This window comes from Megachile rotundata, chromosome 4 (genome assembly GCF_050947335.1).
Source record: "Megachile rotundata isolate GNS110a chromosome 4, iyMegRotu1, whole genome shotgun sequence".
Classification (NCBI taxonomy): domain Eukaryota; kingdom Metazoa; phylum Arthropoda; class Insecta; order Hymenoptera; family Megachilidae; genus Megachile; species Megachile rotundata.
In genome coordinates this window covers 3,947,566-3,968,763 of record NC_134986.1, presented here as the reverse complement: position 1 = coordinate 3,968,763, position 21,198 = coordinate 3,947,566, and the positions used below count along the sequence as shown (strand labels likewise).

The following is a 21,198-nucleotide window of genomic DNA, read 5'->3' as shown; positions in this document are numbered from 1 at the left end:
AGATATATTATTCGCTTAAATACATGTATTATACATTAAAAATGATTGATCGATTTTCTAATTGAAAATATAATCAAATTTTTAATTAAAACTTGCTAAAGCAAAGATTGATAGTCAATTTTAATTCAGAGCTTTACCAATCACTAGCGATTGATTTTCAACAATTAAATATTAATATTAGAAAACATACAATTTAATGAAAAAAATTTATTTTCAGATTAGAATTAAAAAACTGTATTTATAATCAAAAGAAGTTTCAATCAAGGATTGAAAGTTAATCGTTAATTAAAATAATTCAATTTTTAATAGGATAAGTTTGAATTGAAAATCAAAATACAATTTTCAATCAAAACATTTAATTAACGAATGCATTTTAATCCGCAATTAAGAGACATTAAATTCCCGACTATAATGTTTCATTGCCAATAAGGTAATTAAAAATTTCGGAACTCCGATTGAAACAAACGATTAAAGTGAAACATAACTGGTATTAACTAAAGCACAGAAATTTATTTATTTTTGTTTAAATTTCAAACTGCCTAACATAATTTAATCGTTTGTATCTGTTCATTCGTGTTTACATTTCAAACTTAATTTAACATACCAAGAATAATTTAGATAATAAATTTATCTGTGAGATTAGATCCAGTTGAATTATAAGTTTTTGATCTTATTATCTTACTGTTATATGGTAATAATTATATCGTCACGCGTTGTGTAGTCACGTGTTATAAATTTTCTCTAACGAGCGAACACTTTTCTAGTTAACATTTGAAATGTATGCTTTTTAATTTCATTGAGAGCAGAACACCGTCTCTTTCCCTTAATTACCGCGTATTCAAATTACACAAATAGTCACTGAAGCGACATCGCGGTAAATGATCCTGAATTTGTTTGTATACATGTATCACTTCAAATAAAAGTAATAATAATGTTGAAACTAATATTTGTCACGACTCATTCATCTGAGTAACATAAATATAACAAACTCCTTACAATCTTCATAAGTACATTCTTATATTCAAACACAATTTTTATAATTTATATGTTACTTTTTTACAGGAATACTAACAGTGACTTGCAACTACATCATTAAACCTTAAAAAGACTAAAGAGTGTATTGGGCTAAATTTTACTGCAGTTAAAATAAACGGAGTTCAACTTGGTTATGTTATATTAAAATTTCGGAATCGGTTATTTAATATTAAAAAAGCAAAGAAGTGGTTCAGTTTGTACGCAGTAGCCTAGATTAAGTTATTTATTTTGTTACCAAACTATTAATCTGTGAAAAGTATAGCATCATGTCATATTCAATTTAATTAATACGTAGAAAAAATGATTCAATTTATTCAAGAATTAAAACGCAGGCCATCGAACTGATTCGCGAAGAAATATTTTATCAGCTATGAATTTAATTAAACGAAACACGCAAATGGAAATTAAATTATAACAAGAAAGGAGATTATACGAGCTAATAAATGCGAGGAATAACATTATAAAAATGAATTAAAGCTTTAATTTGTTTTAAGAATGCTTAATCGCGAGTAGTCTACTTTTAAAAGATGAAAGTAAAATATTCATGGAATGTGTTTACACTGATTTAAAAAATCATAATAAAAATCCAACAATGTTTTTCTTCGTTGACGTAAAAAATTGAAGGTTATCTACTTTTCTGAAAAGATATTTTAGCATAAAAAGCTATAATATTATTAATAAAATGCATTCTAAAATGTTTTTCCATCTTTTTGCGAAAAATTTAAACTTGAGAGCTTTAGATAAAGAAACATAGGAAGTTTGAAATTATTGCAGCTAAGTATAACAAAAATAATTATATAAATATATCGTCGATATTTCTAATACAAAATGGCTCATTATCCATTACAACAACAAACCACAAGAAAATTTGCATAATGTTCCTACATAAGTGGTACAATTTGATGACACAAAAGTATCTCAAAGCATCACTTGTGGCACATCAATTTGAAGCTTGAAGTTTAAGGAAAATGATTACATAAACGTTTTCATGATTACATAAGTGCTACATCGCAATTATGTCATCAAATCGTACCATTTGCAGAGAAATAGTAAACAAATTTCACTTCGGTTCATTGTTTGCTTCAAATATTGATCAGTCATTTAGTATTGGGAATATCAACGAGCCATTTATACGCTTATTTCTATGAAGTTTCAAGCTTTAATTTGATATACCATAAATGTTATTTCGAGATACCTTTATGTCATGAAATTGTGTCAAACTTTTTCAAAATTTTACAATCGATATGCAATAATACTCTTTGTTGTAAATCATTAATTATTTTATATTCATGAAAGCTTTGCTCAGCTGTTCTATTTGAACTTTAAACTTTACATTGATATAATACAAGCGTTATTCTGAGATTCTTTTATGCCATGAAATTCTGTCAGACTTATTAAATTTTATGACTGATACGTAATACTGTTCGCTACAAATGTTAATTATTTTGTGTTGGAAGCATTCACGAAAGCTTTGCACAGTTGTCTTATTCGAACTTTAAGCTTTACAGTGATATGCCACAAGCGTTACTTTGAAATACTTTTATGTCATGAAACTGTGTCAGAATTTGTACGTTTGAAAATTCAGTACAAGCGAAATTATCGTGTCAACGACCACAGATTCTTCTTTATTCTTTGAAAATGTCTTCATTTATGTTGTTACGAACATAATTTATGTTCGTGTGTACGCTATAGTTCTACATTTCACGTGCTTCAACTTTACATACTTCTTCCGCTATATACACAAAGATATTCTATTCTACTTTACGGAGAACGGTTATCGCAACTAACAGCTTATTCCCTCGTACAAATTACCGTCACATTTATTCCACTTTGCACCACTTTACTTCCACGTACGTTTTTAATATTTCAGAACTCTATACTAGTTTACTTCAGTACATTACACTTTCTTATAGTGTATTCATGTACAGGGTGTTGACAAAATTCAGGTCAGACTTCAGCACGTATAGAACTTTCTTAAGTAAACAAAAAAGTCCTAATTGAACATGAGTAATAACATCATTAATTGTAAAGTTTCGAAACATTTTCAACTACGAAGCTTTTAACAGAATACGAAACGATTATTTCTAGTGTCGCTGTTATGAATACAATGAAATGTCTCGAACTTTGTTGCTCGAAGTACAGCTGTGAACTATTTGGCTTTGAATAAGAAGGGCCATATAAATGGATCTACTTTCATCTAGAAAATTTCTAAACTTCTGAAGGCTTTTTGTGCATTTAACAATTTGCATGTGTTTGTAAACATGAAATTTCCAAATTTGAAATTCTTAAACTTGAAAATCTGGAATTTTTAATGTTGTAAGTGTGAAAATTGGTAAACTTAAACTTTTCGAATATAACAATTTTTTATATTAAAAAATTTGTATTTTATAAATATTATATATAAAATATAAATTTTAAAAATGAAATATTATATAATATTCAAAATATATATATAGAATACCTAAAGTATACTAAATCGATACATTGCACATTTTCTACAGGTGCATGTAGAAAGTTATTGCTTTTATACAAACACATTTTCCAGACATAAATAAAAAATTTTTATCGTTTTCATTCTAGAATATCATGCATAAATGTTTTTTCGACTACCAAATTGAAATGAAACGTTCGAGTAAGAATGAAAATTTCATCCCCCCAAGCGTTCTTCCTTATCAATTTATTACTTTTTATTCATGAAATTTTGCAAACGCGTTACCATTTTATCATTCAAAATTTATGAAAGCAATGTTCTCTAAAATTTATACGAACTTTATATTCATACTTTCCAAGTTAGAAAATTATTTTTTTCTTAATGTACATAATACATGTGAAATAAAAAGAATATATTATATATAATAAAGAAAAAATTGAATATTAATTTAATCATTCTTCTTATCCACCCCCTAGATAAAACAAGTTCAAACAATAATCTTCTTAAAAAATTTTTTTTAATTTTTAAAGAGTAAGAAATTGCAATAAAATTGTCATTAAAATAATGAATAAATAAGGATATGATATTTAGAATAGCACCCTTAACTTTTTGAGCACCCTGTATAGGCTGAGATAGTCTTGCGAGGCGAATTATTAACGTTTTCTTCGACATTGGTCGTCGACGACACGATGAAAAGGTTTACGAAATTTTTAAGGCTGCCAAAGGAAATACGACGGTCCTGAACCACAACCGACCCAACAAGGAGCACCTGCTCCCAGACTCGGAGACGTTACATGCAAGCAACGTACCCTGTGTATTTTCTCTGGTCGGTTACGTTCCGTTTCGTTCCGGCCAAGCGAATACAAAGCCCAGGGGTTCTCAATGATCGGTTGATCAGGAACTACCAACAAATCGAATTAGAAAACCAATATTAACTCTACATGTTTTCAAACTTCGATTCGCTTTGAGCTATCGAGTCAAATTAAAGGCGCCCTTCAAAATTCAAATGAAATTTATGGTCACATTTAATTTTCTCCAAAATGAAAACGTACCGTGAATAAATCTTACTTCATATTGATTTCTTTTTCATAGAACTTCTCTTGTAGCTTGACGCTACTTCACTTGTAGCATCAATGTTGAAGCACCCTGTATGAAATGAAATTGAATTATAAAAGGAATATTAACCCTAAGAGTATTGAAACTTCGATTCAACTTTAGTGAGCAAGTCAAACTAGAGACACGTTCCGAAAGTTAAACAAAATTTATACAATTAATGTTAAAACTTTCTACCGAGGAAAATAGTATAAATATATCAGACATTTGGGAGTACACGCATTTGCAGATATAGAAATGTAGGATTGGGAATAAAGAGATTTGAAGAATGCAGAAATTGGAAACACTGAAATATGTAAATATAGAGTAAATATGTAAATATATTTAGAAAGTGTAGAAATTAGAAATACAGAAATTTGTAAATATAGGGATTAGGGGATACAGGCATTTTAGAAAATAAAAATTGGGAATATAGAAATTTAGATACACAGATATTTAGACATATAGATTGTGAATATAAAAATTTGAAGAATATTGGAAGTGAAAATATTAAGATTTGGGGAGACAGAAATGGGTAAGTATAGAAATTTGCAAAAATAAAGATTTAGAAATGTAAAAAGTAGAAAATGTGGGTCTCGGTTATATATGAATTTGCAAAAATAGAAACTAAAAATATAGAGATTTTAAAAATATAATAACTAAAGTACAAAAACTTGAAAATATAGAAATTTTAAGTACACGAAAAATAAAAAGTGACAAAAGTCTCAAAACTGCTTTAAGAAATGAATGACCAATGACTAACAAGATTAAATCCATTTTAAAAATACAAAAATCATAAACAAAGTATTAATACATCCAATCCATACTTTTTTAAAATTATTTCTTTTTCTATCCACTTAAAGATTTCTATAGAATAATAGACATATTTTGTTAAAACAAAACATGTTATCGCACAAAATTATTGTTTATTGAAATAAATTTTTAAAGAGGTATATGAATACTTTGATGAGTGACTGTACATCATAGTTCGTACACATGACCGATACATCTTTATACGTTACACGCATTAAATAAAATTTACATTAGCGATAATTTTAAATTGTGAAGAATGTATAGAACGATGATCCAGGCGTTTCCAGTATGAACATATGTTCCTGGCCATTTATTGACATTCCCTGATAAGAAACGTGAATGACGCAAGTACTCGTTATTGAAAAACTACAGGAACGTCAGGATTGACTTTTCAAAAATGTTATATATTTATTTTTAGACTGAAATATTTAATAATTTACATACAATTGTGATGAACGATTAAAACGATTTAAAAACGAAATTTTTTTGCTTTAACGTAAGATGATTGGCATAGAAAAGCCACTACGTATGTTATAATTCATATAATATATTATATCACATATAAATGTTTTAATGTGATTTAAAATTGAATGATTCTTTTAGTTCAGCTTAGGGTGATTTCATTCCAAAGCCAATATGTTATAATTCATATGATATATTATACATGTAATATATGATTTATAATATGTATAGTGAGTTCGTAATGCAACCACTTTAACATTAAAACTATCAAACCGGTCAAATGACCGCTCCACAAGTTTCTTATTGTAAGGTCACATTTTGTTAATGTACATTTCTTGAAATCAGAATTGATTTTCATCACGGTAAAAAATAAATGTGTGTACTAATTTATATTTCATCGTTTGTTTATTTATTTTATAACTTCATTTTTAATTTCAAATCAAGTACACCTTATATGTCGGTAGGTTTAGTGTTAAGCTCGAAACAAAATCCCTTGTCTTTGAATTATTTGAAAATTCGTTAAAATTGTATATATGCTATATATAGCATTCCTTTTCAATTTAAATATGTGAATATAAATAGTGATATCTCTTAGTGAAATTTCCGAAATGTTAACTGTACCAAACCGGAGATGAGTGTATTTAAAATCATAACATTTAATGGATTTTGAATGGTATTGGAAAAGCATTTGCTGAAAGTACCACTTTAAGTTATAACAGAAGAGAGGTATTTTAAATTTCCTTTAAAACTGAAGGATTATAGAAGGATGCAACATGAATTACTCGAAAAAAAGACGAAGAAGGTCCATCTTATATGAAAAGTATTACTAAAAATAATAAATATTAAAATTTAAGAAAATCGTGAATGCGCTTCGCTTTAATAATTTGCATCCATTAACGAGGAAAATATTTGCCATTGCCGAGGAAAATATTTACTTGTTACTTAATTGAATACTGTTGCTTCTCATACTTTGCATCAGTATTATATTAAAAATTATATGGGTATTTTAGAATAAAAATTTCTTATTGAAATTACCTTATTTGTTATATTTACTAATTTTCTAACTTTTGAACTTGACTGTCATAATACATCTTCATTATCTCTACGTCGAGTTTTAATGAAATATTTCATAACAAAATTTATTCAAAAAAATATGTAGTGTAATATAATATTTCCTAATGAAAATAAATTCAACGTTTTGTAATGAATGTACGACTAAACATGGAACTTTACTTTTCCGAAAGTACTTAGACCCTATTTCTTTTTATTAACCCTCGGCTGATGAGGGAGCTGGGTCAATTGTGACCTAGACCTACGGAACGTATCTAACGGTATTTCGGCTAAAGTTAGACATATCAACAGGGTGTTCGGAGAACTTTCGAAAAAATCACGTATTCCCAGAATTTTAACGATAAGAACCGTCACTTTTCCATGATATTTTTAAAAAATATAATTTTACAGAGAACGAAACATTTTATTTTCATTGATTTTTATTAATATAAACACATTTCAAAGAATCGTCACATATATATTATATAGTAGATTTATTATTAAATATGATTATGGATTGATTAATTTCTATAGTCTTTCTTAATCAAGAAATGTTTGGCACTCTTATTTCCAACTTCGTCTTCAAGAAAGTCAAGTTTGAAGAATTGCGTTCCTTCGCTGTTATGTCAATACCTTCTGTCGAGCAACGTAAACGCGTACTATGTCTTTAGACAATGTCTACACAGCACGCGAATACTATTGGCTTGTAAGAAAAACACGAAGAAAATTTTCAATAGAAAGAATTTTACCCTTTCAGTTGCAAAATTGCTAAAATTGTCCCCGTTGTCGAACGTATAGCTATACCCGTCTAATTACCGAAGCACGTACCCTCGGTAACGTGTTGTGACTTCGCAGTTCCTTGAATGCGTAATTAATTGCTTACACTAATTGCTCTTCACTTTCGACATCTTTACTGTATACCTTTTCTTTAATGTATTCCCATAAATAAAAGTCCAAGGGTGTAAAGATCTGTGTACCTTGCCGGACAATACCACGTCATATCCATAAATTATAGTCATCGTTTTAAAATCTTATATTGACCGAAGTGTGAGGTACATTAGTTTACGTCGACAGAAAATATTGTCATAAAATTACAGAAACGCAATGAATGTTTAAACTTGATTTTTTTTTAAAGTAAAATTAATAAATTTCTTATTTTTTTTATAAAGGAAATTCTTTCACCCATGGAACTTTCTTATACAGAAACGCAATGAATGTTCAAACTTGATTTTCTTAAAAACTAAAATTAACAATTTTTTATTTTTTTTTTATAAGGAAAATTTGTCTACATGTGGAACTTTCTCGTGGTGTTCTTACGTGTTATTCGGACTCCGTGTAGTCACGTAATTCCAAGTGACGTGATATTAATGTGTTCTTGGTCCTTATGTTCAAAGCTAAACCATATCGAAATCGACGATCAGGCAACTCATTGATCTTTCAAACCTTCTCTCTCCCTCTTGATTCTTCGATCAACGATACACTCCAGTCATCCCTTTGGTGGGCTTTCTCATCGATTGGGATGTCTGGAGCCGAGCAATCGTGTCGGCGTGTGCCACGCCGGAAAACAGCTGACTTGTACTTTTTCGTTAAAGAAGCAGCTGGCCTCCCGGCCCGTGGGCCAAGAGCCGTCTGCGTTCCTTATATCGGGTGTTCTTTCAGTTTTATCCCTTGCTATAGTTTGACGAGTTTGACTCGTGACGGGTTCACGGTTCAAATTTTATAAATCTTACTAACATTTTGTATATACTTCAATTTGAAATTCAAATGCAGTTATAATTCGCATTCTCGACGGATATTTGTGACGAAACGGACATAATATTTTAACTTTGTGTGTATTTTTTAATATTAAAGTACTGAATAATTAGTCCTGATCAGTTTCATCTATGATGCACTCAGGGTTCAAACATGATAAACTTTACACAAATTTTGTATATGCTACAATTTAAAGCTTAAGCTCCAGTTATAATTTACATAGCCAACGGTCCCACAAGATAAGACAGACACAATAATTTTTGCATTTGTTTAAAAATTGTAGTACTGAATAATTAGTTCCTACCAGTCTCATCCGTGACGCACTCAGGGTTCAAGTGTGATAAACCTTACTCGAATTTTGTGAAAATTTCAATTTGAAATTTAAGTTCAATTATAATTTGTATATTCAAGGGCTGATGAATGTAAAATACATATTACATTTCAAGTTTCGTTACTTATCTTAATATTTTAGCAATGAATAGTTAGATCTGAGTGTTGAGTGTGACTTGTGACGCACTCACGGTTCAAATGTAATGAATCTTACTCGAATTTCGTGTATGCTTTAATTTGATGTTCAAATCCAGTTATAGTTCATATGTTTAACGATCGCAGAAAACAAATCAGACATATTTTATTTTTTTTTTTTTTTATATATTTTAATACTGTAGCAGAGAATAGTTCTGTCTAGTTTGACTCTTTGAGTTTTTGTCCTGTCTAGTTTGATCTTCTGTGATAAATTTTGCCCAAATTTTGAATACACTTCAATTTTAGAATTAAATTCAATTATAATTCATATAGTCAAGCATCACTGAATGCATAATTCACATAACGTTTCAATGTTATGTATATGTTTTAATATTGTAGCAGTGAATATTTAGGTCATCACGGTTCAAATGTGATAAAGCTTACTCGAATTTTTACTACGATAATAAGTAACAATATCATAAGAGGTGCTGATTAATAATGTTCAGAGATAATAATAACTAATTAATGGATGTAACAGATAACATCCATTATGGATATATAATATCCATTGATTGTTGAATTCACGAAGGAATTGTTGAAATTACCTCTTCCTTTAGTATCAAATAAACTTCCTTTCAAATGTTTTGAAGAATATTTAAATTTAATTTTCTCAAATATGAAACTGTATATGAACAAATTTAATTTTAGAACGCATAGAATATGAAATTAGGTAGAAATTTTATACGTAGAACTTCTTCTCACTTATGCGATAAATAATGAAATATCCTATATGTATAAAATATTTTATATGTATAAAAAGACTATAAAAAACATTATAATAAAAAACGAATTATCAAATTTTACAATGTAATTTAGCACTGAATTACCAATATGGAATCATTGTAAAGTATTATATTTTACACCACAAGCAACTGAAAAGCTACAGTAATCTCTGAAAATGAACAAAATACCTTAAATAATAAATTCAATTTTTAATAAGGTAGCACGCATAATTTCATCAACGTCTTCAAATTCGTCACCCACGACTCAGTAAACTAGAAGTGAATTAATAATTAATATTTAATATATTAGAACCGTTAAATAGTGTAAAGTGTAAAGTCTGCAAAGAAAAGAAACAGTGATTTACAGAGTTTCATTAAAATATTACGATGTATAAATAAATAATAAGAATTTGTATAAAAGATTTTTGTAAAATTTATCCAACAGTGGTTCTTATTGTTCCCTCAGACACGTGATATAATTTATAAATCAATCACTTTAACATAAATATTAGTACATTAATAAACATTGTATTCTCTCTTTTATACGACACCGTAATTTATTTTTCATTTTATTAACTTTATAATTACTTATTTGCCTTAAACAAATACTACTACCTTGCAATTTCTCCACTAATTTTTAAAATGACTTTTGCTCCAAATGCATCACATAATAATTATTGAAAATCCGTTCACGTGTACCTAATTTGTTCAGTATCTAACTTTCTATTTTTTGTTATAATTTATATGCATTAATCCATTACCGCTTTACTGCAGAATTACTTTCTCAATATCTCCCATAACAATATATAAGTTTGAACATTAAATTATTCATATTCGATTACAACGTGCAATTTGATCATATGTTGCAGTGTATCTTGAATATAAGTTTGCAACTTTCTGACCAAATTACATGAACGATATGTATAATTTCGTTAGTAACCTTCTGCCAGAAGGTTAGAGTATCAAAATAATCACATTTTAAACTACTAATTTAATTCAAGCTAGATAAGAGATCAAACCATAATTATACATTTGTAGCCCACTAAACAACAATTTAGAAAAAATATAACACTGCCTAAACATTAGCACGTGAAAGTTATGCGCAGCTACCTTGTAATGTAGTATAGAAGTTGCTTTTAATCCTGAATCTATTGAACTGTTAGGTATGAAATGTGAACACGAGGGTGCACGTACCGTTAACTCTAACGTTGCTATAAACCCTTCTCACTCGGTTCGTACATTCAAGTTAGCTATTATTCCCATAGCGAAAAGTTGAAAACGTTGTGTGCATAGAAACGAAAGAGAGAAGCAATAAAAGTACCGTTTGACTGGCCGGTAATTACTGAAGTTTCACACTTACAGTCGTTACTTCTGTGCATAGAAACCTTTGACTTATTTCGCTTGGGAACACATCGATGGGGAATTTATTATTTCAAGATTGTCTTCTCACGTGTTGAAGGCTTATTAAAACGAAATGAACAAAGTATTAGGTTATCTAACTCCTTCCGTGCTGGTGGAACATTGATATCCATATTAAAATATTGGTTCTGGTATATTATGAGAAAACAGCATTCCTTTCTTGTGCTTTCCTATTTTCCCAGGATAAATATTCTGTCTGATATGATTTTCTGCTGAGGTTTTTACTTTAACTGTGATTAGAATATTTATTAATTTTATTATTTTATAGTATAGCATTAATGTAATTAATAATTAAACGTTTGTACAAAAGTTACGAAATATCAAATTGATATTTCATGTGAACTTATGTCATATATTTGATTAATCAATATTTGATACCAATTTTTTAAATTAAATTTATTTAAAATAATACATATTTTTTAAAGTTTAAATCAATTATTAAATGATCAAATTTTCAGAATTAATTTTTAGAATCATTTATTGATTTACATTAATGTTAAACTTTATTTTAAGTAAATAAAAATCATTTCTGCATTTTAATTGAAATATATTATTAAAATAAAATGCATGGTTACCAAATACAAATAACTATCTTAATGCTTTCATAAAACATTTTATTTTTATTTTATACTTCTTTTCACTTAACTGTTTGTTGCACAAAATTTTTAATAAAACAAACGTGTTATTAAATTCCCGTAAATGATACCAACATATTAACAATAAGCACATTTTACTAAAAAATGAATAAAAAGGAAAATAATGTAATATCGTAGATTTGCAAATAAATTTGTGATTATAAAAAACGAGAAACATTCTCGATAATTTGATTAACTGTAAAATTTTCAATTAAAATTTTCATTTAACGGGGTAAATGCAACAGAGAGATTGTAACAAAGGGTTAAAGTGCATTCTTGATAATGGAAATTATTTTTCAATAAAATACCGATGTGACGAATTTAAATTACTTTGCTCATATTTTGTTGATTGTACGAAAAGGCTGCACATAAACATTGATTACGAGTTATTTATTATCAATCTTTACATTGTAGTGAACGTACCGAGTTTCCTGTGAAAATAAATGGTCAGTGTACCCATGATTCTTTTTCAACCGAAGTAACACGAATTTATGGAATGACCTAATATAATTACGATGTGCAATACAAAGAAATATATTGTTGTGACTGCGTCGACGTACAAACAAAGGGAACTGTAAATTACAAATTTTCTTGCAATTTATGGATAGAATAAACATACACGAATTATAAATTTCAAATCTTTGTAGTTTAAAATTTTCAAGTCAGTTTGCAAATTTGTAAATTTCAAAATTCTCAGGTTTACAAACTCAAAATGTTAAATACTGGTATTTGCAAAATTCTCAAATTTTCACTTTTCATATTTTACAAAGTACAAATTTTCAAATTCTTAAATTTATAAAATTTCAAGTTTTGAATTTGTAAAATTTCAAATTCATAAATTTGTAAATTTTCAAATTTAGAAATATCTAAACTTTCAAGGTATAAAATTTTGAAAATCTTAAATTTTCAAATTTCAAGGATTCAGAAGTTATAATTATACATTTCCAATTTGTCACATACTCCAATTTTCAAAATTCTAACATTCCCCAATTTCTACAATTTCAACCACCAAAATTTTCTAAGTTCTACAGTTTAGAAGGTTCTCAAATCCTTACATTAAAAATTCCAACTTCTAACTTTTGAATTTCTAAATCAATAAAATCCCCAATTTTTTATTATTTAATCTATCAAATTTCCAAATTTTTCAATTTTCAAATCACAAATTATCAAATTCTTAGATTTCTAAATTTTCACTGTATCACATTGTCATATTGTCAAATCATTAAATTCTTAAATGTTTACATTTTTAAATTGTCCAATTTTCTTATTTATAAATTAATAAATTTTTAGATCCTTAAATTTAGAAATTATTAAACTTTCAAATCTTAAAATTTCTACATTTTTAAGCTATGAAATTTTGAGATCTATAAATTTCCATACACTGAAATCTCCAAATCGTCAGATTTCTAAAATTCTAAACTTAAAATTTCCAATCAAAAACCAAATCATTGAAACCACTTACATTAAATCCACCATTACAAATATTTTGCTGTATTTGACTACTCCTCATTTTTTCTTAAATTCGATTAAAAGTACAGGTAGAAAATAAATTCTCATTTTCCCTTCAAAAGTCCCCGCAATAAAATTATGTACAGAAAAAAGAAAGTAGCCGGCCCGTCCCCGATCTCATGGTTAATTACTCACATACCCTAAACGCACCTTTCTACCTACTGCAATTGGCGATGTTATATTGTCCCCTAATAAATCAACACATTTTACAGCAGTTGTACAGACCCATTTCATTTATGACCGCGTTAAAATAATTGTACATTGATATCTTGGGTTTGGGAATTCCGAAGTGCTAAGATTTAGTCTTCAAGGACAGATTTTCCAGGTAATGAATGTCACGCTAAGGTTGCTATTTTTCCAGTTTTGGTTTCGGAGATTTTGACGTTTTGATATTAATCTCTTAGGATAGAAAAGAAGTTGGAATATTACAAGTTTAATGATTTTTTGTAACAATGCATTATGTTATATGCATAATATACTGCATTTTAAATTCAGAAAACACAATATTTGAAATATATGGGCTGTTCTAAAAGAGCGTCGACATTATGCCAGTAACTGACGTCAGTAGCCATGCCAGTAGGTAGAATTCTTGCGTTTTTTGCTCTACCTGCACCGGGTGTATCGTGGGAAAAATAAAGCAAGGAAGGAAAGAAACCATTCTTTTTTAAGAATTTTTAAGAATTTTAGGATGGAAGATGTGGAAATAGAGATTTGGGGATTTAGGAATTAGGCAATCTAGCGATTTGAGATTTAGCAATTTGGTGATCTAAGGATTTAAGGATTTGGGGACTTGGAGATTTCAGGATTTAAGATTTTGGGAATCTAAGTATTTGGGGATGTAGGAGTTTCAGGTTTTAGGTGTTTGGGAATTTAGCTATTTAGAAGTGTAGGGATTAGCGAATGTTAGGATTTGGAGATGTAGGGATTTAAGCATGTAAGGATTTGGGGATGTAGGGATTCGGGGATGTAGGGATTTGGGGATGTAGGGATTTGGGGATGTAGGGATTTGGGGATGTAGGGATTTGGGGATGTAGGGATTTGGGGATGTAGGGATTTGGGGATGTAGGGATTTGGGGATCCAAGGATATGAGGATGTAGGGATTTGGGGATCTAGAGATTTAAGGATGTATGGATTTAAGGATATAGGAATTTAGGGACGTAGAGATTTGAAGATGCAGAGATTTGGGGATGTAGAGATTTGGAGATGCAAGGATTTGGGAATGAAGAGGTTTGGGGATCCAAGGATATGAGGATGTAGGGATTTGGGGATCTAGAGATTTAAGGATGTATGAATTTAAGGATATAGGAATTTAGGGACGTAGAGATTTGAAGATGCAGAGATTTGGGGATGTAGAGATTTGGAGATGCAAGGATTTGAGGATGTGGGGATTTGGGAATATAGGGATTTAAGAATGTATGGATTTGAGGATATAGGGATTTGGGGATGCGCGGATTTGGGAATGAAGAGGTTTGGAAATTTTAAGATTCAAAAATTTTGGAATTTGGAGCTTCGAAAATTCAACCATTTTGGGGGATCTTGAGATTTGGGGATGTAGGGATTTGGAGATGCAGAGTTTATAGGATTTATGAATTTGAGTACCCGAGAGTTTGGGAATTCAACTATTTAAGGGTCTAGAGATTTGGAAACTTTGGAAAGAAAATTATTTCTCTCTTCTCTTGTTTCTTATCTTCTTTTTCCGATGACAGACTTAATACAAGCAAAGACTCTTGGTCTCAAAAATTCAACTACCTACTGGCAAGATTACCAGCACTATTGGCATAATGTAGACGCACCCTAACGCGACGTACGATTTTTCAGCCACTTGTAGCCATCTGACAAAAGAAGTTTAGAATAAAAATTTCAGAGTATGAAGTGTACAATAGACATGAGCAAAAGAGATTTCGAAAACAGTTTGTTTTCTTGGTGAAATCGGGGTCACCTGTTTTATAAATAGGAGCACACTTTTCTTTTTGCCATAAAAGGACTACCAGTCAATTTCGAAAGACATTTAACATGGCATTTTTATTAACATATTAGTAACTTATGAATATGTCATCTTTGTCACGGAAAACGGAATACGTTTCGAATATGTAATTAAATAAAATGCATTCTTTTAGTCGTGTGATTTCATTTAGTAATCTCTTCGATGTTAAGTGGACTGAAAAGTAGAGCAAGTCCATTTTCTTTTATTTCGACAAAATGAAAGGTTAGCATATTAGTCAATTAAAATATATAAGTTATTTATTTCAAATCTGGCAAAACTTTCTTTAATTTATTGATAAGTAATTTTACTAGAAAAATTTCTTTTAGGCAAATTTAACTAAAATAATATATATTTATAGGACTTGTAAATGGATTTATATCGCTTTCAAAATAAATGGTTCAAATATTATTTACACTGTCTTAAGGACAAATGCAATCAAAAGGTAAATATTTCACATTTCCGCTACTGGAAATCGAGTAATATGTTAATAATAGTAATATTTACTATTAAATAGTAATAGTAATATTTAATAATAATTTTAATAGTAGTAATATTTTTAATTCATCTTAATACTCAATATAGTAAAAAGATATGTTTATATTAGTAATATTTTTAATTCATCATAATACTCAATATGGTAAAAAAAAATATGTGTTCGTGTTTGTAAAATCTAAAGTGATCTTGATTTTGTCATGAAAAATAAACGGTTCCTGTATTATTTTTTAGTTATGTCTGATGTATATACTTCGTGCATTTTTGTGCAATTCTGGTTTAAATTTCTTTTTATCAGAAAGTGGGTTAAAAATCGTGCGTTACCACCCTGTATGATATAGGTACTATATTTTAAACGCAATATACTATGTATGCATAAAATATAAGGTGTTATTATGACAATTCAACAATTTTGTTTTGACTGAATTTTATTTTTAGGAAATTAATATTCACATCTCGATATAACCCAAACTAAAACCAAAAAGTTGTGTTTAAAATACAATATATTACATAATCCATACATACGACCATAATTTCAAACAATACATAACAATATACCATAAAATTTTCGAAATCAGATTGTTATCAAATTCCAATTACTTTTATATTCCTATTAAAAAATTGCTCTAAAAGTATGACCGTATAAAAACTTGACGAATTAGCAATTAAGAAAATTTAGTAATATTAAAATATAATTAAAAATGTAGTAATAATTTAATACTAAATTTGGTATGTTATGGCACTCCGGGTTTTATATTATAATAACGAAAGGATACTGGCTGTGACCCGTCGCCATTTTTTCGAGTTAAAATCCGGTTTGTTAAATTTGTACGATGATTAAGTCCGTCCTTTTGGGTAACTCATTTAACCATTGATTTTATCTACCGATAACGACTTCAAGATCGATGTATGTAATGTATATAATGATATATGTAAGGCGTTAACGAGACAATCGACCAACAACGAAGACAAGAGAAACGATGATAATTACGAAAAGTAAAATTTTTAGTAAGGTAAAATAGGTTAATGACGATCATTTAAGAGGTTAGATCATTTTAGGGCCTTTACGTAACTTTAAACATGGTTTTCTTCGAAACACTTTTAAGATAAAAAAGATTTCTCCGTATGCATTCATATAATGAAGTTTAATCTACAATTTCAGATATTAAGATGTAAAAGAGAAGATAACATGGCATCGTAGAAACTGGAATGGCAAAGTACTGCAAAAGTTCATCCATTTTAATTCTTGGGTTGCCATTTTGTTTCTCTTTTACATTGTAATACCCACATTTGTAGATAAAAGCTCATTTTCTAAATATGGTTAAAAACATTTTCGTTATTTCTTACAGTTTACAAAGGATAATTTTTGAAGTTATTATTTTGAGAGTTGTGGAATAGTCTGTATCGTTTATTGAAATATCGTGGAATGCATAATTAATTATGTATAATTATCGCAATGAAATTTGACGTGTCAATAGGTAATATAATGTGAATTAATAATATGTAACTGAAATTGAAAAAATCCATTATATACTGAATGGAAAGAAAAATTGTTTATTTTCATAAATAAATTTCTATAGAAATATTTTAAAGAATTTTTAGGTTTAAATTAATAAAAATTTATATACGAAAATGTTTTATTTTATAATTTAGCTCAATATGGATTCTCAATATGGAATTTGTTTTGTATATTATATATACAATTTCGTATAAATACAAATTTATACGAAATTATTTAACTATGATATACTTTATTAACCTTAAAAAAAATTAACCTTATTTACTAAATGCTTCTAAAGGACCAAGTCGTTTTATATTATTTTAATTTGTTTTATACTGTTTTTTCGGTCACATTTCTAAATCCTCATATTTTCTTATTTTTATATTTTTGAAAGCCTATTTTCCAAATATTTATATTCCCAAATTTTCAAATTTCTGAATTTCTAAATCTTCAAATTTACATATCTTCAAATCATTGAATTTCTAAATTTTTAAATTCCAAAATTTTTTAATTTCCAAATTCCTTAATTCCAAAATCTCTAACTCCTTAAATTTTCAAATTTTCTGAAAATTCCAAAATTCCAAATAATTTAATTCTCAACTGTTCCAATTCTCAAATCTCCAAATTCCCAAATTTTCAATTTCCTAAACTCAAAAACTCAATTTCTCAAATCCCCAAATTCTTGAAGTCATATTTTCAAATCCCCAAATTCCAAATTTACGGCATTTCAAATTTCCAAATTTCTCAAACTATGTAAATTTCAATTTTCAAATTTACAAATTTACAAAACTTCAAATTTTCAATTTACAAATTTCAAAATTCCCAAAATCTTTCGACAATTTTTTAAAAACCTGTTTTGACTTCTCGAAACATTTAAGAACACATACACAAAATCCGTAGTAATATAACTTCCTCCGAATAAAAAATTATATTGTATTTATACCTCCGTATAAAAAAATTATATTGGTGCCCCTGAGTGACCCCACCTCAACAACCTAAAAGTTTACGCATAATATTCGTAAGAAAAAGTCGTACAAAATTTGATTCGTGTTGTAAGAACAAATGGCGAGTTTATAGATAGACGGACTTTTTTATAGGAAATGTTATTTTGATAGTCATTCTTCCAGGACGTTCCAATCAATTGCAATTTCACTGATCGCACGACCGTTCCGTATGGACGGTTAAATAGGTATATAAGTTTATTTCCCAGCTGTCAAGGCTGTTATGCTTGCGAAGAAGAGGCATAAGAAAAAGAGATAAAAAGGAAGTGGGACTACCGGTAGTGAGAGTGAGAGTGGCCGTGTCGCTTTGACGATTTTTCTGACGGTGAAAACAAGCCAAGGTTATAACGCTTTACTGCTCTGTCGTTCGCTTACAATTTCTTGTGCAATTGCCATTGGACAAATTTTACGTAATTTGAAAATAACCTAATTTAGTTAGCTATATCGTTACAATACCTTAGTTTTTCCTTTTATGCCACTTTCTTTTTATGTTATGTATCACTAGGAACACCTTTACAAGAAGTATTTGAATCTTAAAATATTAATATAATTCTGTACTTAATAAATAGCAAACAAATTTTAGAAACTTTTATAAATAATTATCTATGATCATAGTTAAGAAAAAATTGAGATATTTATTTAATTAATTCTTGAAGTATTTGAATTTTAAAATGGCAATACAATTCTGTACTTAATAAATAGCAAACAAATTTTAGAAACTTTTATAAAAATTATCTATGATCATTGTTAAGAAAAAATGGAGATATTTATTGTAATTTTATTTATAACCTTCATTTTACTATATTAGAAACTAAATTCAAAATTAATTTAAAATGAAACTAAATTTAAAACTGCAATCATTTAAAAATATAAATTGAAAATTGTAATTATTATTCAAATCCGCCATGATTTCATCTGGTTATTATTATTATTTGATTTAATTTGGACAGTCACTATGTTCATCCTAAATTAAAACCAGCTTTGTTCTGCAGAATATTTGTGGAGTTTAAAATTAAACTCAAAATTTTTCATTTTTAATACCAGTAGAACTGTTTATAATGTTTATACAAAAAGGTCAAAATATTTATTATTATTTTAATATATTCCTTGTATTTGATGTTTCTATTTATACCAAAATTATACAAATTATTTCAGAACCTATAGAGTCGTGCGTAAAAAAGGATGAAATATTGAGTTATGCGAATCAGTAAAATCAATATATCAAGCGCTGAAAATAAACAATGATCTAACGCTAATAGACTTTTGAGAAAACACTGTGTCATTGATTGATGAAATATTGGTATGGTTTGCTATAAAATAAAAATGAAATAAATGGTCCAGTTATATTATAGATTTGGTTCACAATTTTGAAGTTGACAAAGCATATGAAAAAAAAAACAAGAATATTTGACTATTTAATCATTTTTAAATTTGAATAAACTTCTCTTTAATATTGATAAAAATTTACACACTAATACATTAATTCAAATATTAATATGTCCTTTCACTTTATTTTTTTATTTGTATTATACAGTTATATATTTTTAATATATTTACATAAAAACATATATATTTAATTTAAATATGTGCATACAGATTTTTGAATGGTATTTTATTTTTATTAGCTATTTAAATTTTTATTATATCTCAACTTAAATACATTAATAAATAATTGACTTTAGTAATTAATACTTATTATTATAGATCTATTTAATTTTGTTCTACACTATAGGTTAATAATGAAATTAGTTACTAATAAATTTGCTATTAACACTTTATAATTAATCTAAATTTATATTGTGATTAATATTGTGTTTGGCTAAAAGTATGTCTAAATTTTCATTTTCAACACTTAAAAATTAAAATGCATAAATGTCTCTTATATTAAAGTGTACATAAACAATATTACAATTATATTTCTCCTTTATAATAATAAATGATAGATGTAAAAATAAGATATATGTAAAAAGACATTAAAGAAAATATAAAGTTTAAAAAAAATAGTAGAACTTTTTATTATTACATTAAAATCGCTATATTTTTTAAAATAATGATTACTTTTAGTTCCATCAAGTACAAAAAATTGCTATTAATCGAGTTTTAATTATTTAAATTTCAAATATTATTAAAAGTAAAGCATTCATCGAAATTATTGAAGAAAAAAGAAAATATGTTTTCCTGAATAAAATAAAACATATTCTTAATGCGCATGTGCCGCATATGCTATGCGCATGCGCATTACGTATTCCCAGCGAAGAACGCATTTAAAAATTCTTTTCCAATAAATACTTCAACTTCAACAATATGTGAAATTTAAATATTTAACACTGGAATTATTTCAGCTTTTAAGCACTTCAAAAAATTTCAAATGATCGTTATTTTGAAAAATATGGTAATTTCAATGTGTAAAAGATTTCTTATGTATTCTATATCATCTCTCAAGAACGAAATTAAAGCAAATTAACGCAAATGTGTAAAAGAATATAGGTAATCAAAGTACATTATACTCATAATGTAAAATATATATTTAGTATATTTTTACTATGAAAATTTGTATTTTCATGGGCAGATATAATGGAAGTTGTATCTCAGTTGGTCTTTCATTGAAACTAATTTTTATGGTTGCAACAGACTACACACAAAAGCATGTCAATCGCGCAAGGACAACCCGGGAGATCGAGTTCCAGAGAATCGATCGTTTTTGTCTTTGAACACGCACACGAGGCCAAAAGCTGACAAGAATAACGAGAGTAACGTTTATCGCCCCGATCCGT

At 28.0% G+C, this 21,198-nt stretch overlaps 1 protein-coding gene across 5 annotated transcripts in view; it reads right to left on the bottom strand.

Annotated features, from left to right (window-relative positions):
• brat (tripartite motif-containing protein brain tumor) overlaps positions 1-21,198 on the bottom strand; it is a 100,411-nt gene that overhangs the window by 77,503 nt on the left and 1,710 nt on the right. The window lies entirely within an intron of this gene.